The 22,387-nt window shown below is 39.3% G+C and overlaps 1 protein-coding gene across 1 annotated transcript in view; it reads left to right on the top strand.

Annotated features, from left to right (window-relative positions):
- LOC129635520 (metabotropic glutamate receptor 7-like) overlaps positions 1 to 22,387 on the top strand; it is a 271,345-nt gene that overhangs the window by 184,155 nt on the left and 64,803 nt on the right. The gene's annotated exons all lie outside the window — the stretch shown is intronic.

Below are 22,387 nucleotides of genomic sequence, written 5' to 3'. Positions count from 1 at the left end.
GCCTTTGTGAGATGATTGATTATATCAATTGTTCTTTGAGCTTCCTGTACTTCTAGGTAACCATCTATACAAATGTTTACAAACTAACTATAGAAAATGTCAACTAAATATTTTTTTATTTATAGATTTATATTCTGTGCATTTTACATTTGGAAGAGGTCAACAGAGACATTAAAGCTTTTGGTTCCATGTGAATTGCATAATTTAGGATATTGCATTGATCAATACCGAATGTGAGGTTTGGAAAGGCTTGGCTCTCTTTGGTTCCACTGAAGTTTTTTTGTTTTTTATCATGCAATAATGCCTTTAGGTGCTTATGAATCTAGGGTTTTGATTGTTGCCAATGTTGTCATTTATTCGGTTTGACATTTACTAGTATTTTAGTATTACATGATTTAAGAAGGACAGAGTGAATCCAAACACGATTGAGACTGAGTTTAATTTTTGAATGTTCCACAGCAAAATGGTTCATATCTCTGAGCTGAGCCTAAAGAGTGAATATAGGCTGCCTCTTTTTATACACTCTCCTCCTTAATTTCCTACTACTGTTCAACTTACAGATGATTATAATTGGAAAAGGTCTTTAGAAAACTTATTCGATTTTTTCACTGTGATATAAGAAAAAGGAGATCCCAGAGATTAAGAGGTTTGTCTATATTAGTTATGATCACTGGTCATTGATCATGACTAGTATTGAATATTCCCCAGAAGATTGCTAGAGTTCTCTAAATGTAACCTGAATCTTGCTAAAATAGTTTCTTTTCTTAAAAGTGGACAGTGTTCATATGCTTGGCAAAACCCAGCCTCAGTTCTTTCCCTGTATTCTACAGTTATTTGAGGGAAAGAAGAACAGCATCTAAGAAGAGGGAACTAAGTTTCTTACGAGGTCTCTTCCACGTGGACTTGATTTCTTTCCTTTTGTTGCCTTTAAACTGTTGGCAGAACCCTTGGACTCAAAACTGCAAGTGTCTCCTTTAGAGCATTTAGCTGGTCTATGGGCAGCAGGAGACCGAGATACCAAGGTTCCAAGACTGTGGTTCCTGTGCTGTGGTTTAAATAAAACCATTGAGAATGGCTGTCCAGAGGGACTGACTGTACAGCTGCCCCCACTGTCACATCACAGCATCCTTGCTTTTCAGGGAGACTGTGTAACTAATTTCTGCTACCTGAGTAGGGGTGGAAGGATACAGCAATGTAGGGACAAGATGTGAGAAACAAATGTGTGTTTTCTCCCTTCCCTTCCTTTGTTGACTGAGCCCAGAGGAGGCTGTGGTTGTGGGAGTCACCAGTCTAACAGTAGAAGCAATCCCTTTGGGGACGAGAGCTGCCTGTGAATCAAGAACATCCTTAATGAGCTGTTACAAGAATGAGAAACAAACCTTGGTTTTGTTAAGCTGCTCCAGTTTAGGAGTTTGTTTGATACAGCCACTGACATTCCAGTGACTCAAACGTGCCTTTTTGGATTAATCATGTCAAAGAAAAATAATATGCCTATTTCTTTACTGCCTGGATATATTTCCCTGTGTCTATAAATGAAAGAATAGCCTTATTTTTATTGTGAAAAGTAGGGAAGAACAAAAATCGTACGGGGAATCATAAAGGCTATGTCTTTGAAGCATATGTTTATATTTATAAGGTGTATCATTGTTTATCTCTCAAGCAGTTTTCCCATATCACATGAGAGGCATCATCCCCCTTCACAGCGCCTGCTGGCATACTGGGTGACTAATATATACAACACATTGCCATGGAATCCATAAGACTTCTCCAAAGCTCTTTCTGTGAATGTAGTGTAATGCCCTTTAAGCTCTATTTGGAATTCACTGTCGTGTTACTACAGGCGTTTTGTGATGTGCTTTCATAAAAATACTAAGATTTATATGCAGGCCAGACTCCTGAAAAATCACATCCCTCATACGAGCATTTGGGGTATGTAAGATAAATCTCATAAGGCTTTACATGAAAAATCAACATGATATGGATGCATCCCTTTTATATTGGTTGAATTGTTCTTTAGTACTTATAGAGTGACTGCTGTTGGCTATAAAACATCACAATAATAATTTTACTAGCAGTTACAGTAATAATAGCTAGCCTTCTTAGAGCTTTAGCTATGTGTCAGATACTGTTCAAAGTTTATAACATATAATTAACATTTAATTTTTCATAGAAAATGTCACTAACATTCTGCACATTTACAGATGAATAAAGTAGGGATCGAGACTTGAAGTAACTTGTGTAAGTCTCTGCAGATAGTAAGCTGATGTTCAAACTTAAGATTGGTCATTGTTACTCATCACATTACACTACCTCCCTGGAAATTGTGATAGGAAAGAATAAAAGTTTATATCTCACTCTTCCTTTATGGGAACAGCCAGGACTGCACATGAATTAGATTTCTCAGCAAAAAAAATGATAAAGCATCGATTTAATTAGAAGCTCTGCATTTGACCCTAATGCTGGCTGGTATAAACACTATTTGACAGAGAATGAGAGGAACAGGAACTATTATATGGGATTCTTTACATGTCCAAATCTCATTTACTCTCCCAGCCACCAGAAAAAAAAAAAAAAAAAAAAAAAAAAAACAACAAAAAACCCAGCATTGTTTCTGCTATTGAGTTTTGAAGCAAGGTACCTGAAGCTCAAGGAAGTTAAGTAAATTTCTTACCAATCTAAGAGTAAATGTAAGAGATGAGATTTGAACTTAGCCTTTTAAAACAGTAATAGCAAATTTCCCACACTGTTATCTATATAGTGTGTTAAATGGGCTTTCCAGGAAGGAGAATGGTATGTGAACGCTTACAGAAATTAACATGGTAAGAATCAAGCAGCTTAGAAGGATTTTAGACAATGAGGGAGAAAAAGCATGGGAATCAGGAGATGGGTACTTAAGGGACAGGAGAATATGAAGAAAATAGTGTACCATTTTAGTCAGAGTAGGGCCATAGAGTTTCATTACAGTATCTACTATATGTACAATATTACACTAAGTTTTAGAAAAAAATAGAAGTATAAAATGTGGTTTCTGTAATTCATCACCTTTAATTGTGCCAATCAATCCAGAGTGTTTTCCATTTTGAAGAATGTGACCCAGATAATGGGACAGCAAGGCATAATTTGATAATGGTAATAAACAACAGAAAATTTTCAAGTACAAAGTATACTTTTAGCACATGTGTCTGAAGCTGTATTCTCAGATCTCAATTCTATGAAATTGTCAATCTGTTCAAAAACAGAATCTCTATCAATATTAGTTATCATCAACAAACTTAAATTTAGGTAATGTGCCAAACATAGTACATAAGAGGGATTTGCAAAATACTTATTTTTTTTGTGCCTCTTCATAGAGGAATAGTTCTATAAGAGGAGTAACTTATGGTTAGCCATGTCCCTTGAAAAATTGTACTAAAACTGTAACTGAGATAAGTAGTGATTGTCTGAGGGGCCCTCTGATTTCTGTCAGTGTTCTGGGGAGCCATGAACACCAGGGTCATACCAAGAAAAGAGCGCTGTGAAGCATCTGTTTCCTGTCTCCCCTTTGCAAAGTAGCACAAACACAATTTAGTTCATAAGGCTGCCATTTTGTCCCCAGTTCGTCTACTGTTTCTTATCCTGCACACACTCCCTGATGTGTAGCTATCTTGTGGGCTAGCCCTCTCCTGCCAAGACCAGTTGGTCGATAAAGTAACACATCAGTAGGGCAATAAGACCTGAATAAGGCTTGGTATACAGGGCACTGAATCAGAGATAATCTTCATGTATTAGATATATATTCTTTTTTAGTGTCTTTTCCATTATAGGTTATTATAAGATACTGAGTGTAGTTCCTTGTGCCTTACAGAAGGTCCTTGTTGTTTATTTTATATGTAGTTGTGAGTACATTTTAATCCCAAACTCCTAATTAGCCCCTACCCCCACTGTTTCCACTTGGGTAACCGTGAGTTTGTTTTCTGAGTCTGTGGGGCTATTTCCGTTTTGTAAATAAGTCCATTTGTATCATTTATTTCTAGATTTCACATATAAGTGATGGCATATTGGTCTTTCTGTGTATGACAGTCCACTGAGTATGATAATCTCTAGGTTCATCTATGTTGCTGAAAATGACATTTTTTCATTATTTATGATGGCTGGGTTATACTCCATTATATATATGTACCATATATTTATCCATTCATCTGTCAGTGGACACTTAGATTGCTTCCATGTCTTGGGTATTATAAATAGTGCTGCCGTAAACCCTGGGGTGCATGCATATTTTGAAATTAGTTTTCTCTAGATATATGCCCATAGTTACTTCTGTCTATAGTTTGCTTCCTGGAAAAGGCCCTTTTTCTAAATTCCTTTAGGCAGTTAAGGGGAAGGTAAAAATAAAAACTTCATGGTCTTCTGTTTCTTAAAAGTAATCAGCCCCAAATAATCATGCCAAAAAAATACATTTTAGGGTGGTAAATGTTGTTCCCCTATACCATATTGGACCATAAGCCTGGTGAGTAAGCAGGGGAAGGTAGTGGTTGGAGAAATGACGGGGTTGACATGTGGGAAAAGCAGGAAAAAAAAAATAATAGCTGCACCTAATATGCAATAGATCTTTCAGTTCCTGACATATCCTGATTTCTTTGCACAAAGTTCATTATCCATAAATTTAGTAAGACTCTATATACTTTAAAATGATTCCTTTTTTGTGAAATAATTTGGAAAGGTTTATGATCCTTATAAGCAAAAGTGTCTTGGTTAAAACACATCAACTGAAGAAAGAAACCTGTTGGCAAGTAGCTGAAACTCCCTGCTGGATGAGCCCCCAGATTGTTCCTCATGCACTTAAGTGCTGGATTACATGCTAATTAACACAAAAATTTTTTAAAGTTACCTTTTGTGTCTCCATTTGAGTTTTCAGTTTTTGAATACAAACCTAATGAAGTCCAACAGAAGCTGTGCATATTAGTTAAGGCACCAAAAGGTGTTAGATGAATCTGGAAGTCTCTATGATTTAAAGCAATGAGAACTGGTTTCTAACTCATATAGAATAAAAAATGGTGGGTCCATAGGTTCAGAGCCTCTTACCCAGCCAGTCATTCAGGGGACTAAGCTGACAGAGAGTCTGCCATATTTAATATATGACTCCCTAGAATACTCTGATTGTCAGCAGACAGCAAAGAGAGAAGGGGAAAAAAGCATGGGGGCCAGAAAGAGGCATCCGTGGTTCAAGTCTGGAAGGATGACACACTATTTGTGTCCAAATTCCATGGGCCAGAATTTAATCATAGGGTCATACCTTATTGCATGTAAGCCTAGTTCTGTGCCTAGAAAGAAAGGGAAAAATGGGTTTGTGCCATGATATCTCAACTTCTATTATCCATCTTGGTTACAATGAAATATAATAATTATGATATAAATATATCATCTTTCATTTAAAGTAAAGGAACAGTTTGACCCGCACCTCAGCCTATTTATAGCAACTGCTACCTGGTGATGTAGTTGTTATAGGGAATAGAACATTTTAGATATATTTTCATTCATGAAGACTTCCCTGGTGGCTCCGATAGTAGAGCATCTGTCTACAGTGTGGTAGACCCGGGTTCCATCCCTGGGTTGGGAAGATCATCTGGAGAAGGAAATGGCACCCCACTCCAGTACTCTTGCCTGGAAAATCCCATGGACAGAGGAGCATGATAGGCTACAGTCCATGGGGTCGCAAAGAGTCGGACATGACTTAGTGACTTCACTTTCACTTTTCACTTTCATTCATGATGCATCAGGATATTGCATTTATGATGCTGAAAGAAGAAGTCTTTAGGACAAATCATCAAAGACTGGGAGATTGCATGGAAATGAAAAACAAATTCAGGTGTGCTTTTAAAATACTTAAAAGTAATTACTGATAGACTAATTGTAATGTATGTGCTACATCACCAGCAGAACAACTGAGCAAAGGAAAAAAATGATAGCTCTGTAGAGTTACAGTCTGTTCTGGTACAACACGTGCTCCTGAGATGTGAATTAACCCATAAATTATTTGTAAACAGGAAAAAGATGACAGCACAATATGGAAGTCACCTCGATTTATACACTTTTCCCCCAGCTTGTTAAAGACTTTTGCCATCTAGCAGCAGTAGCTAAACAGAAAGTATACTAGCAGAGCTGCTTACAGTACACAGTGGGGCACGGTACTGTCCTGTATACCCAGTGCATATTATAGACTTCTCTGAGGATCAGTTTTGATTATATACTCTTTTATTAAAACAATGTTTATTTATTTATTTGGCTATACCAGGTCTTGTTCTGGCTTGCAGGATCTAGTTCCTTGACCAGGGATCAAACCTAGAGCCCCTTGAATTAGGAGCACAGTCTTGATCATGGAACCAACAGGGAAGCACCCATATACTCCATCTTGATAATATTTTGTGCAACATCGCTTACCTCAGTTTATTTATATTGAAAGTACAGTGTATTTTTAAAAAATGAGGTGGTGTTTTATTAGGATTATTTTTGCTTGTGAGTGAGACACAGAGTTATAATTGTATAGGTTTTGAATGCTTTGCCCTCAGACCTCCTTTTGCTCATAAACCGTGTAATTTTTATTGATGTTGCAGAGTATGAAGTTCTCAGCACTGCATGCATTCCATTATATTCTTTTCAGTTGCCAGTTCCACAAACCCAATCAAAAATTAACTTCAGAGAAAGTGGAAATGTACAAAATCACATGACTGGAATGCTCAGGGGTTTACCTGAGTTCAGACATACCTGTACCCATGCTTAAAAAACAGTTTTTAGGTATTTATCACTTTTTTTACATCCCTTAGCTGGACTTCTCTCAGCTCGATTTTAGCTTGAATGCAAGCTTTTTATGTAAGGTGGATGAAGTCTGCATTTTCAGACTAAGGCCTTTTTTCATAATGTCTGTCATACATGCATGCATATATGTGTATGTATACACACACACACACACACACATATACACATACATATCAGTCTAAAATACAGGAAAGCTACAGGAAAGAAATGGCATGGTCAAAGTGATAGTTAAAGAGACTTAAATGATGAAGCGGGTTTGCAAGTTTCAGGCAGGTTCACAGATGGCTACTAGGGGTGGTGGGGCAGTGTGGGGTGGTGGGGGTGAGAATGTTTGCAGTCACAGACTGAAGGAGTAAGTGGTAGATTGGGTTACCAGAACCATCCAGTGCTGCAGTTACAAGAGAAGGCCACCAAACTGCAGCTGCAGACTTCAGTAGAAAAACACAGCCACCCCCAACCTGCAGTTCAGGGAGAGAGAACCGAGTGGAGATTCCAGCCTCTTTCTTCATTCTCTCTAATCTTCTAGTGCCTCCCATGTGCCAAACCCACCTGAATGTAAGAGAATCCAGTTGGTGCAGGCTGTAGAGGTCAGCTTCCAAGGGTATAGAGCAGGGTGAGGATTAAGTATTGAAGGGGAAAAAGAGACTGTCTAACATGCCCAGGTTAGACACTGGAGTAAAAAGGTGGTTTTTCTTCCAGCGGGTATGTGTGATTTTTAGGAATACTTCTCATTGGCTCTGTGTGGACCACACATCCACACACGTGGCAATGGAGATCTGGTGCTCTGGTCCCATGCCTCTGTCAGTATGGTGTCTGGATAGAGTGACTAACAAACCGGCTGAAAGCTCGTAGATGGTGGAGGAACTTTCAAATAAAACTCGTCTGTGGATTCAAGAAGCTGATAACACAGGAGAGCGACATGGTAGACCCTGTGTTAGGTCTTGAGACACCAGTTTTCTCCCACAGGTGACTTACCCCAGCAGAGCTCAAGTATTTTGCATTCATAACAGTCTGATGATTCGCTTTTCCACAGAGAAGGAAGAGGAGTGGATACTGAGGGTGAAGGGTGTACATCAATCACAGTATTTTCCTTTGGGAAGACGAGTTAAGTCTCCTTTGGGAAAATGTATGGAGATGGAGGAAGAGCACGCTTTCTCATAACTCAATAAATATTTATATCCTCAAAGTCTAATACAACATTGGAAGATAAAATCTTGTTAATAAATGTTTTAGAAAATGGGGAACTATATATATTACAAGAGTAATCATTTCCAAACTGTATTGTTTAAAATTCCCTAGATAGCTGAGGAAAAGGGAAACTCACCTGTTTTAGACTGCTGCTACTGCTGCTGCTGCTAAGTCGCTTCAGTCGTGTCCGACTCTGTGAGACCCCATAGACGGCAGCCCACCAGGCTCCCCCGTCCCTGGGATTCTCCAGGCAAGAATTCTGGAGTGGGTTGCCATTTCCTCCTCCAATGCATGAAAGTGAAAAGTGAAAGTGAAGTCGTTCAGTCGTGTCCGACTCTTAGCGACCCCATGGATTGCAGCCTAACAGGCTCCTCCATCCATGGGATTTTCCAGGCCAGAGTACTGGAGTGGGGTTCCATTGCCTTCTCCGTTTTAGACTAGGTAGTGTCTAAATCCACACTTCAAATGCTTAGCACTTTGTCCTTATGGAATAAACATTTGTTTAAATTCCAAATAAATGCTAGAAGTTAAATTGATTTGCTATCAATATATTTTATAGCCAGTGCTACAGAAAAATACAATAGTATGTAAATACTATCCCAATCTGAGTACATAAGTTGTTTTTCAAGTAAAATCTGTTCTTTGGTTTGATGGAAATAGTCAGACACATAACAAAAATCAATTAAAAAAACTGTGGGAATATAATCAACATCAACCTGATTTTTCTCCCTTTTCCAATGGTAATTTGTACCTTGAGAGAGCTTCTGAATGACTTAGTACAGACAGTTGCTCATAATTCTTTTTTAATATTGTGGGGATGCAAGTTTAAATGATTGAGGGATAGAAGAACTGAGAGATATAGACAGCACTAATGAAAATTTTGCACATCAAATAGAGGACTATTGACTTAAGTATATATATATATATATATATATATATATTCCCCGCCCCCCCCTTAAGAGTACTAGTATGACACTGGGCTTATCAATGGTCAACTGGGTTCAGTTCATTTCAGTCGCTCAGTCGTGTCCAACTCTTTGCGACGCCATGAATCCCAGCATGCCAGGCCTCCCTGTCCATCACCAACTCCCAGAGTTCACTCAAACTCACGTCCATTGAGTCGGTGATGCCATCCAGCCATCTCATCCTCTGTCGTCCCCTTCTCCTCCTGCCCCCGATCCCTCCCAGCATCAGAGTCTTTTCCAATGAGTCAACTCTTCACATGAGATGGCCAAAGTACTGGAGTTTCAGCTTTAGCATCATTCCTTCCAAAGAACACTCAGGACTGATCTCCTTCAGAATGGACTGGTTGGATCTCCTTGCAGTCCAAGGGACTCTCAAGAGTCTTCTCCAACACCACAGTTGAAAAGCATCAATTCTTCGGCGCTCAGCCTTCTTCACAGTCCAACTCTCATATCCATACATGACCACTGGAAAAACCATAGCCTTGACTAGACAGAATTTTGTTGGCAAAGTAATGTCTCTGCTTTTGAATATGCTATCTAGGTTGGTCATAACTTTCCTTCCAAGGAGTAAGCATCTTTTAATTTCATGGCTGCAGTCACCATCTGCAGTGATTTTGGAGCCCCCAAAAATAAAGTCTGACACTGTTTCCACTGTTTCCCCATCTATTTCCCATGAAGTGATGGGACCAGATGCCATGATCGTAATTTTCTGAATGTTGAGCTTTAAGCCAACTTTTGCACTCTCCTCTTTCACTTTCATCAATAGGCTTTTTAGGTCCTCTTCACTTTCTGCCATAAGGGTGGTGTCATCTGCATATCTGAGGTTATTGATGTTTCTCCCAGCAATCTTGATTCCAGCTTGTGCTTCCTCCAGTCCAGCATTTCTCATGATGTACTCTGCATATAAGTTAAATAAGCAGGGTGACAATATACAGCCTTGATGTACTCCTTTTCCTATTTGAAACCAGTCTGTTGTTCCATGTCCAGTTCTAACTGTTGCTTCCTGACCTGCATATAGGTTTCTCAAGAGGCAGGTCAGGTGGTCTGGTATTCCCATCTCTTTCAGAATTTTCCACAATTTATTGTGATCCACACAGTCAAAGGCTTTGGCATAGTCAATAAAGCAGAAATAGATGTTTTTCTGGAACTCTCTTGCTTTTTCGATGATCCAGCAGATGTTCACAATTTGATCTCTGGTTCCTCTGACTTTTCTAAAACCAGCTTGAACATCTGGAAGTTCACGGTTCACATATTGCTGAAGCCTGGCTTGGAGAATTTTGAGCATTACTTTACTAGTGTGTGAGATGAGTGCAATTATGTGGTAGTTTGAGCATTCTTTGGCATTGCCTTTCTTTGGGATTGGAATGAAAACTGACCTTTTCCAGTCCTGTGGCCACTGCTGAGTTTTCCAAATTTACTGGTGAACTGTGTTGCTGCTGCTGCTGCTGCTAAGTTGCTTCAGTCATGTCTGACTCTGTACGACCCCATAGATGGCAGCCCACCAGGCTCCCCTGTTCCTGGGATTCTCCAGGCAAGAATACTGGAGTAGGTTGCCATTTCCTTCTCCAATGCATGAAAGTAAAAAGTGAAAGTGAAGTTCCTCAGTTGTGTCTGACTCTTCGCGACCCCATGGACTGCAAACTACCAGGCTCCTCCATCCATGGGATTTTCCAGGAAGAGTACTGGAGTGGGTCACCTTCCCCAGGTCAACTAGGTTACCAACACTCAAATCACTGTTTTTTTTAATTTGCCTTTGAAATTATTGTCCATGACTTACCATTTCAAGAGTGCTGAGAGTTTTCCATTTTAGATCCTCTGGTGAGACAAAATGTTCCTTCTACACAAAAATAGTGTGTTCATTTAAAAAACTCAGCTTCACGTTCTGCAGTGAGCTAAACAGTTAGTGGGTCCCACTTGAGTTAACTGTTAGCAAGTGATGGTGGATTTTTTTTTTTTTTTCTCTTAGATTCTTACCTAGACCCATTTATCTTTCTGAGTATTTTTTAAAGATGCTTCCCATTTTCCAGTAGAGTATTTCTGTCTTAGGGGAAAAGAGTCAGAAAAAGTTGATGGGAATCAAATAGGTGGCATTTTTCTGTCACTGTTAAAATAACATTTTCACACGTCTCAAAGGAACATCTAGGACTTGAGCGATCCAACAAGTTTCATCTGGACAAAACTTCTTACTTCTGTCCTCCTTATTGGGGAGGAAAGGTATTCTAACCCTTGCAGAGGTGAGGGAACATTTTCCTCTATTTCCTAAACGTTGTTAGGTTTCTCAGTGTTTTCTCCTCAAATGTTGGGATGGTTTCATGACTCACTGCCTTTGCATTAGAATGAGCTATGTCTAAGAAATAGATGAAAACCTCTTGTTCCTCCCCCTGTGGATAGAAAGATCTGTCACAAAAGGAACCATAAAACAAAGACCAGGTCCTTTGCTTTAAGTATGTACAATTTTTATCGATTTGGAATCATACCAGTCAAGATTTACTGTTTTGACAACAATTGGATTATTTTTGGTATCAGTCAGTGACTAAAGAAGCTGCCTCTGCAGTAAGCTGATGCATGAAGTTATTGTCAAATTCTTATGGGAATGAATTCCATTTGGTCATGTTAAACCTACAGAAGCATCACTACTGATTTATAATAATGCTTAGTATTTACTCAATGTTGCTTAATCCAGAGAACTAAGAAAAAAGTAATTGAGTGAAATGTTAAATTCAGCCCCACTGTTACCATGACAACTGTGAGGAAAAGAAGACATCTGTCTGCCCCTTTCATGGATAAATTCCCATTATATCTTAAGATTTCCTCCTGCTAGTAGTCCCGGGTCACTCTAGGTGACAGTAAGATGCTCAGTTCCTATGAGGTGAGGTTTCTGTTTGGAAATAACCTATAGCATCTCTTGTATGTGGGTCTGGTGTCAGGGTAATCCCTTCCCCCGCTGCTTTGTTCATGATCCTAAACTTAAGCATCTGTCATAGGGGCGATTCTCTAAGTCCATCAACCCTTTAGTATTTTTGGTAAGTTATCGTCTATGAGTTCATGTATCTGGTGGACTGTGTTGTACCTAAAGGTCTCACCTCAAGTTACTCAAGTTGAAAATGTCCTTTAATACTATGCACCAAAAAACTGTGAAAGATACTGATACTCTTAGGATTTCAAAATGTGTATCTTTGTTTGAGGGCCTGCTGGGTTTTTGAATCATATCACCCTGGCTGAAGTCTGACTAAATTTAGATCATGATACTGAACACCCTCAATGTGAGTGCTTTCCTCTGATTTTTGTGGGGGCCTTTAAGAAGGATATAAGGGGTCAAACGGGGAGATTCCTCTAGTAAGTAAACCTTAAGATAGCTAATGAGATATATTTTTACATGGTAGCAAGGACTACAAAAATATTTTTTATCTTTTATACTTCTTTTTATTCCACGTCAAGAACCACTACTGTAATAACAAATATACAAAATGCATAAGCAATGTGGTAAGGATCCTTTCGATTGATAAGATGATGAAATAGTTAAATGGATCTGTGATATGAAGAAAGCGCTTTGAATACTTTGCCTCTTATATCTCAAAGTGATGCATCTCTGTGCTACACCTGTTATCTTGTCAAAATGGGTGCTGATTAGCTAATGGCAATACAGTTTGAAAATAATGGTTCATATCCCATTAAATCCCCATAGCTGGAAAGTATTCATGACAAGTGAGTGGTTAAGCCCCTTGTTCCAAAGCAGTTCTAGACCTTAGTTCTACAAACAAGTAGACCATCTTCTTGTTTATTTGAACAACAAAGCAATTATAATCCTCCCTTCATGATTGCTGGCCAGGTTTCAAGAAATCTTTGATACCCAAGTGACTGTGGGATACTTTAAAGGTTCATTATAGAAAAAGAAACAAAGTCTCCGTGTTCATTTAATGCAAGACACTTGAGTTCTGTCAAACGTACATGTTAGTCCCTTGTAGATAGTTTATGCTACAATTTCCAAGTTTGATAGGTTATTGGGACTTTACTTTAGTAAATATTTACTGAGCTCTGACTAGCTTTAGGATAGATGAGGCAGTCCTGATTAAGATGAGAAAGATGCCCTCATGGTTTCTTGCTCTCATCTGTAAGAAATAGACTGGCTAAATAGAGACTGTGTCCTGCCTTAGACAAGAGCTGTCTCAGTGCCCTGAAGGAGGTACAAGGGAAAGGTTATTGAGATGAAGCATTTCATAAATGTTCCTTTACTGTTGGATTTTTTCTAAATCATAAAGATAAAATAAAAATACACATTGTGGCAATTTAAAGAGAAAGATCACTGGATAGTGTTGACATGTAAAGCAGCACTGCGAGGGCCATACAGGCGGCAAGAGGAGAGGGATGAGGAAGAACTGTTGTTACAGTTAATATTGTAGCAAAAATCACATTCTGAATGTTTCCAGTGTACTAAATTGTATTCTAAGCATTTTACCTTCGTTGGATCATTCAGTCTTTAGAATAATGCTCTGGAGTTTGTTCTGTCATTATCCCAGTTTTGCAGCCAGAATGAAATGGGGCTTAGAATTTGATGCACTTGCCTGAAGTTGCCCCAGTGGTGAGTGTTAGAGCTCACATTCAGATCCAATTAGTCTTACAACCATCAACATGAGGTTAAATCATTCTGTTTGAATCACAAGGCACAGATAGGTGACCAGTAGGAGCTAAGAGTGGAAGCATTCTTTGTCCTTTGTCAGATGCAGTATGTGGAACATTGTTTTCAGATCTGTGTGATGCAGGGAGCACCACTTGGAGTGTGCTTCATGGACTTGTGCCAGTGGTGTTTGTTACTGTTACGTAATTGCAGTGCTGGACCTAGAGATCATCATAATAAGTGAAGTAAATGAGAGAGAAGTATTATATGATACATATATATATGTACATTATATATATAATTTATATGTGAAATCTAAAAAAAATAGTACAAATGAACTTATTTACAAAACATAAATGGACTCACAGACATAGAAAACAAACTTATGGTTACCAAAGGAGAAAGAGGTGGGATAAATTAGCAGTACTGGATTAATAGATACACACTGCAATATATAAAATAGAAAAACAGTGACCCACTGTATACTGCAGGGAAATATACTTAATATATTATATTAACATATAATGAAATAGAAATAAAAAAGAATATAGATACATAATATGATTGCTATGCTATGCTAAGTCACTTCAGTCATAACCAAATCACTTTACTATACACGTGAAACTAACACAATATTGTAAATCAACTTTACTACGATTAAAGAAAAAGGAATCAATATTTCAATTGTAATGACAATTTGACAGTAATTTTATGCCTGTTGAATCTACTAATAATTTTAAAACATCTAAAATTTATTTTATATTTTTTTATTTCATATTTCTAGGGCTTTATTTTTTAATGTGTTATACAAGTTATGATTGATAACATTTAGGAGAAATTCTTGTTAAAAACTGGTATTTTATGGTATATCACCTGAATACCACCAGCGTAGTATAAAGACCATCCTGGTTTCAATTAGTCTATATTATTCTTTCAGTGGATTTAATGTCTACCTAGCAATATTGTTACAGAATTTAAGAGCATGAGCAAATTAGCAGCTTTTAACATGCTGTTTTGCAGAAGGTAGGTTATTTCGATCAATGCTCACTAAACTAAACGTGTCACCATAAGAACGAAAACCAAGAGTTGCTCATCAGCATTTTCATTGCGGCTCAGTGGAGAGAGCACCGTGGCTGCAGGAGGGGAACTGAAGCAGAAACTCCTCTCTGGCAGATCTTCCTTCAGCCAGGCTGTTTCTGTAATTTGATCCCAGGGGAAAGAGGCAAATGAGATGAAAAAGGCACCAGTCAGAGATTTATGCAAAAAGAATTTGCAAAGAATCTGGAGTCAAGAAGGACCCAGAAGCATCTTCTGCAGTAGTTTGCAGTGAAAATTGCTGCTTTAGGATGAGGACTGGAGCTGGAGGGACCAGCTGTCGGAGGGATTTCCCTCATGCTCGGTAGGTGCCCAGAATGCGCCCCCCCCACCCCCACCAAGGCAGTGAGGGGAAGATTTTGAACAGTAAAGTAAGGATGTTACTCAGCTGTTGCCTTCAGGGATGTCAGCCTCAGGTACCATTTTGCTGAGATCATCTTCCCTTTGACTTCTGTGCCTCTGAGGCCCATTCTCTACTCTCCTTCACTCCACATGGATGGTTTTCCCTTGATCTCTTTTCTCACTACCAATCATCCCGCTTCAAAGGTCTGAATTGCTACATGACTTTTCACAGAATATTCTAGAATCTTTCATTGAGCATTCTGGTCCCACTGCAAACCTATTTTAGCAGTTGTCTGTGCCACATGTCTAGAAGAGAGAATTTTCCCTCCTATGCTTCAAAATGACTTTATATTCTGGCTGTCTTCTTCCATCCCAGATTCTGAAACCTTAATGAAAGTAATTGCGTCTTGGGTTTTAAAGTAAAAAAGAAAGGAAAACCTTTATTAAATGAATGAATACTTTGTGAAAATTTACTGTTTCTTCTCTGTACAAGGCCATCTGCTGGGCAGGAGGAGAATGCAAATATACATCAGTTACTCATTCAGTACTTATTGAGGAGGCCACTGTAATACACAGTAGGGATAATCCTAAAGTGTATATGAATACACCAATTTAAATAGAATAAGACAAAATAAAGAAAGTCCATTGTTTTCTTCTTGTACCCCAGTGAACCATCTGGACCACTGCTTAGGCAAGTCTATGCCACTGTAAAGACCACGACTCAGATGATCATACAGATGCTAGATAAATTTATCACAAAGTAGAAAACTATATATCGTAATAGTTGTCAATAAAATGATATGAAGTGATCAGTTGAGAGCTATTAGGTTAAACTGAATGGATTGTAACCATTTGTTTTAAAACACTCTCTATACATCTGGTTCTGAGTATTTATAAAACAAAATTAACATGATAGAGGGTGATGCTTAAGAGCAGAAGTTAGAATATTCTTTCAAAAGAAGGGACCTGCTAGTAAATATTTTAGGTTTTGCAGGCTGTGTTGTCTTGGTCTCAGCCAACTCAACTCTGCCATCTGCAGCATCAGTGAATACAGCCACAGGTAACGCTTCAGTAGCAGGATCTGGCTGTGTTCCAGTCCTGCCTGCGGACTCCAGTGTACTGAATCCTGCTGAAGAGTGCAGGCTTTGGAATCATACTGGGTGATGAACTCTGGAATCAATGCAGGTGTGTGGAAACGTGCCAGTTATGTAAACACCCTGAGCCTTGGTTTAACGCCTCGGTGAGAACCCCCTGGGTGTCACCTAGGAAATAGAAGTGCAGAATCTCAGGCCTTGCCCAAGGTCTATAGATTCAGAATCCGCCTTTGAACAAGCTCCTCAGGGTATTAGTTTGTACTTTCTAGTCGGAGAATCCCTGGGGTCAGTGATGGTGATGGTGAGAATACCTGCTGACTAGGACTGCTTAGCTGTGGTTAGTTGAGATGATATTCTTAAAGGACTTCCAGCAAGGCTAGGACTGAAACAATCTCTCCTGCGATGGTTGCTCATGGTGACGATGTTAGGACTTCTCAGAGAGCTTAGAGTCTAGTGGAATATAGAAAGGTATGTTATCAAACTGCCCTTGAATGATGAGTAGGATTTGGGTTTCCCCAGTGGTACAGGGGTAAAGAATCCACCTGCAATGCAGGAGACACAGGTTCATTCCCTGGGCTAGAAAGGTCCCGTGAAGGAGGTCATGGCAACCCTCTCCAGTATTCTTGCCTGGAAAGTCACATAGACAGAAGAGCCTGATGGGCTGTTGTCAGCAGGGTCGCAGAGTCAGACACGATGGCAGCGACTGACCACACATACACATGATGAGTAGTATTTAGTCCTGCAGTGATAAGGCTACAGCTTAGGAGGGTCACTGTATATATGCGCAGGTTTAAGCAAACATAGCTGCACTTTCAACAGTGAGCAAGTAAATGGTTTCTATGAATGGGAAAAGCTAGGCCTACTCCCTATTGGCATTTTTTAAACCCTCTTGGAATCCTGAGATTTTTTTTTTTTTCATTGCGTGCTTGTGATAACTTGAGTTAATAGATGATACAGAGCAAGAACTCAAAAAAAAAAAAAAAACTTATTTGTTATTATACATAGAAAGCCTGATGTCAGTTTATTTGACAAATGGTATTTATGTGAAAGAAGGAGTTGTGGATTTTCTTAATGTAGCCACCTTTACTCTTTCTACCCCTTACAGGCAAGCTTCTAAAAACACCTACTCAGCAACATCCCTATGCAGACTCTTTGTCACCTGTTTTCTAGTATTTATAGTGTCTCCATTTCTTCCCTCCCATTCACTCCACAAACTTCTCTAAACTGCTCTTTCCTTCACAAAACTCCATCAGAAAAAGTGGTCCCCAACCACTTTGGTGTTTTTAAGGTCAAAGATTGGTCATATTAAGTCAGTCAGTATTTTCAACACTCAAGGATTTTTCGGTTCATGAAGCACTTTTCCTGCGGGGTTTGTAATCCTCGACTTTCCCTTTGTCACGCTTGGTCCTCTGCTCACTGTACACTTTGCTTTGGAAATGTCATTTGTAACCATGAAGTTATTAACTAACCTATGACAAGTTCAACAGGGAGGCTGTCAGCTGTTTTTCACTCTGACTTCACACTAACAGATAATCCTACTTATTTGGCATCTCTTGTTAGCTGTTTCCTAGGCAACTAGACTGTAACAAGTCCAATCTACATTCCTGAATATGGCATAGTCATCTTTGTTAGATAATGTACTCTCCTAGACTATAGTATTCCATTAACTTCATCTCATCCTGTGATTAGACCTCAAAATACATGGTGACTATGTGGTCTTTCCCCTCTACCAGACTGAAAATGGAAACAACCTTCCCCTCCTCCTTCTCTTCCTCCCGCTCCTCCTGCCCTTCCTTTCCTACTGTCTTCCTTCTCCTCTTCCTTTTCTATTATCCTTACATGCCCTATACCTAGATAAGTATTCACATTTGACACTCAAAATATTCACTGAATGAATTAATCTGGTTCAATGAAAAAAGCATAGTCTAAGCCACAGAGGCACACAGACTTGACTCAGGATCCTAGGCCCCACCTCATGCCTTTGTTTTTTTTAAAGTAATTATGTGTCTTTCCTGAGTCCTCCTCTTATCCTCTTCAGTTCAGTTCATTTCAGTCACTCAGTCGTGTCTGACTCTTTGCAACCCCATGGACCGCAGCATGCCAGGCTTCCCTGTTCATCACCAACTCCTGGAGCTTCCTCAAACTCATCTCATCGAATCGGTGATGCCCTCTGACCATCTCATCCTCTGTCGTCCCCTCTTCCTCCTGCCTTCAATCTTTCCCAGGATCATGGTCTTTTCTAAAGAGTCAGTTCTTTGCATCAGGTGGCCAAAGGATTGGAGCTTCAGCACCAGTCCTTCCAATGAATATTCAGGACTGATTTCCTTTAGGATAGACTAGTTTGATCTCCTTGCAGTCCAAGGAACTCTCGAGAGTGTTCTCCAACACCATAGTTCAAAAGTGTCAATTTTTTGGTGCTCAGCTTTATGGTTCAATTCTCACATCCATACATAACTACTGGAAAAACCTCTTTTCCTCTTATACTCTTAGTACTATTCATAAAAACACCTACAGTCCATGGTTCTTGTAAGGCTGTAAATAATGCCATAAGGGAAGTATCCATCATGGTGTTTGATACAATGCAAAGTAAATACACATTAATCCATCACTCCTTTTCTAGGGCTATATCTATTTATTTTTTCACTATTTGTTCCCATAATGTATGAGCAGCCACTATGTGTAAGAAGATGCTGTTCCAGATGCTGAGGATCCAGCAATAAACAAAATGGGCCACGTCTCTACTTTTGTGTTTACTTATATTTTCATGTGGGGAGACAGGAAATAATTAAATACATTTACTAAGTTTTAAATACTTTCTCTGGGAATGCTAAGAGGAAATAGGAAAACCATTCTGGTAGGGTGCCATTTGGAGAAGGCAGTGTGGCATCCCACTCCAGTACTCTTGCCTGGAGGACAGTGGAGTGGAGCCTGATGGGCTGCCATCTATGGGGTCGCACAGAGTCGGACAGGACTGAAGCGACTTAGCAGCAGCAGCAGCAGCAAGGTGCCATTTGCACATTCCCAGGGAAAGCAGCCTGCCAAAATACAGAGGGTGAGGATTGCAGGCAGAACCACCGGCAAATTGAGCAGCACTGAGATGGGAAGGCATTTGGATATTCCCAGAGCATCTCCCAGTACAGCTGGAGAGGATTCAGTGGTGAGAGGTAGGAGGGGGCCTCGGTGCTGTATAGGGATCTATAATCTAGGTCATTATAGAAACTCCAGATTTCTCTCTGAGATAGGAGTCATGGGTTGATTTTTAAGAAGAGAAGTCACATAATTTGACTTGGATTTAAAGCAGATCATCTGGACTACTTTCTGGAGGGAAAAGTTGGCAGAACAGGGGCTGAAAAGGGAAAGCAGAGAGGTGTCTGTCAGTCTAGGTAGAAGATAATGGCGATTTAGTCTATGATGGTCTTTCTCAAGGGTGTATCCCAGAGCAGCATCAACATCACCTGAGCCCAACTTTCTGAACTGCAGAGACTCTAGAGGTTGGTGAGGCCCAAGAATCTGTGTTGTAACTACCCTCCCAGGAGATGCTCAGCAACAGTGGGGAACCCCTGCTTCTGGTCATTAATGTCTTTAAAAGCAGTTAAAAAGTGGTCAGATTCCTGATATGTTGAATGTAGAGCTGATTGAATTGACTGATTTTCTGTAAAGTATGTGTGAGAAATGGGTGATTATGTGGTTTTTGAATGAAGTAACTGGTAGAATTGAGCCACCACATGATGAGAGGAGACCCTCGAGGAACATTTGGAATGGGATCACTTTAGTTATGGCTGTATTCATTTCAATGTACCCGTTAGACATTTAAGTGCAGTTTTTGAGTAGGCAGATGGATATTGAAGTCTGGAGTTCTGTTTCTCTTAATAAATCTGAGTAAGTTGTTATGTGGAGACCGATAGATTGCTATTCTGGAATTTTTTAATTCAAGAAGTGAAACTAGAAGAGGACCTACAGAGATTAAAGAACTATCTAGGGCAGCATTTTTAAAATTAGCTCAAAAGGAAAAGTGAATTCTGAAATTTCTCCTGAGACGAATTCCTTCAACTTGTCATATGCTGTGGATCACCTAATAGAGTCCCTTAAATGTGTAAGTGTGTTTTAATGAGCCCGGAAATGAAAATCATTCCATGATTACTTTGAAAGACAAAGGTGTCATGAACATTTCATATCCTTTGGTAGCACTATGTATCTGATTTAATAGCTTGCTGAGGGGCTGGGTTGCTTTAGAAGTCCATAGTGTGGCATTTTTATGTAGATCCTACCAAGGATCTTAATCGTCTGTGAAGTCTGTTTCACATTAGATCTTTTCAAAATCTTCAGGCCTAATTTGCACCAATCAATTTAATTTTGAACATCCCAGGTTCAAAGTTATATTAGATAGTAATACATAATTTCTTTTTTTACAAAATTCACATACCCAAATTATGTATTGTGCTATCCAATTTCCTCTTTGTTTAAAATACAGTAGATTTTCTTTATCCTGAAAGAATTGAATGTTTTTATTTTTTAACTCACCATATGCCTAAATTTATAATAGAATGATTGTATTAAAACTTGTTGCAGAATTAAGAATCTAAACTCATGACATTATTATCTACCTAAGTGTAAGCAAGAGTACTTGCATAGTTCTGCCCTGAATTATGGTTCTGACATATTTTGATGCTCCAGAATTTCAAAAGTGGCAAATTTAGAAGGAAGTGTTGGAAAATAGAGTAAACGCTCTAACTAAATATTTTTGGTGTCTTGAAAATTGAACAAAGATGTATTCAGTGCAGCTAGCTTTTAAAAAATTTTTCTATTTTTAATTGAAGTGTAGTTAATTTGCAATGATGTGTTAGTTTCAAGAGTACTGTGAAGTGGTTCAGTTACATACATAGACACACATTCACACATGTATTCCTTTTCAGGTTTTTTTTTCCATTATAGATTATTATAAGATATTGAGTATGGTTCCTTGTGCTATACAGTAGGTCCTTGTTTGTCAACTAGCTTTTTTGCTGAGTCCCAAAGTATGAGCTGGACATGGAACAACAGACTGGTTCCAAACAGGAAAAGGAGTTCGTCAAGGCTGTATATTGTCACCCTGTTTATTTAACTTATATGCAGAGTACATCATGAGAAACGCTGGACTGGAAGAAACACAAACTGGAATCAAGATTGCCGGGAGAAATATCAATAACCTCAGATATGCAGATGACATCACCCTTATGGCAGAAAGTGAAGAGGAACTCAAAAGCCTCTTGATGAAAGTGAAAGTGGAGAGTGAAAAAGTTGGCTTAAAGCTCAACATTCAGAAAACGAAAATCATGGCATCCGGTCCCACCACTTCATGGGAAATAGATGGGGAAACAGTGGAAACAGTGTCAGACTTTATTTTTCTGGGCTCCAAAATCACTGGAGATGGTGACTGCAGCCATGAAATTAGAAGACGCTTACTCCTTGGAAGGAAAGTTATGACCAACCTAGATAGCATATTCAAAAGCAGAGACATTACTTTGGCAACAAAGGTTCGTCTAGTCAAGGCTATGGTTTTTCCTGTGGTCATGTATGGATGTGAGAGTCGGACTGTGAAGAAGGCTGAGCGCCGAAAAATTGATGCTTTTGAACTATGGTGTTGGAGAAGACTCTTGAGAGTCCCTTGGACTGCAAGGAGATCCAACCAGTCCATTCTGAAGGAGATCAGCCCTGGGATTTCTTTGGAAGGAATGATGCTAAAGATGAACTCCAGTATTTAGCCACCTCATGCGAAGAGTTGACTCATTGGAAAAGACTCTGATGCTGGGAGGGATTGGGGGCAGGAGGAGAAGGGGACGACAGAGGATGAGATGGGTGGATGGCATCACTGACTCAATGGACGTGAGTCTGAGTGAACTCCGGGAGTTGGTGATGGACAGGGAGGCCTGGCGTGCTGCGATTCATGGGGTCCCAAAGAGTCGGACACGACTGAGCAACTGATCTGATCTGATCTGAAAGTATGAGCTAAGTGGTTGTCATACTAGGTGGTAACTATTAAGTTAAAAATCTCTGGGGGGGGGGTTGGGGGGGCGGGCTTCAGTGGTCCTCTCAGTCTCTTACTGAGGAACCGTGTCAATGGCCAAAAAATATCTACCTTCTCATCTAGAAGTGGAAATGACCCAGTCTGGAAACATGGATCTTGTTCAGTTTTTAAAAGTCATTAAAGGCTATTCAGACCCAATAGAAATGTCAGCATACTTTAAAGATGCAAATTTATGAGTCAGATATAAAACAATATGTGGTGTGCATAATTAAGAAGATAAAGTACGTGA

This window comes from Bubalus kerabau, chromosome 20 (assembly GCF_029407905.1).
Source record: "Bubalus kerabau isolate K-KA32 ecotype Philippines breed swamp buffalo chromosome 20, PCC_UOA_SB_1v2, whole genome shotgun sequence".
Taxonomy (NCBI): domain Eukaryota; kingdom Metazoa; phylum Chordata; class Mammalia; order Artiodactyla; family Bovidae; genus Bubalus; species Bubalus kerabau.
The sequence above is the reverse complement of the archived record's forward strand: the minus strand, read 5'-3'. Positions and strand labels throughout refer to the sequence as shown.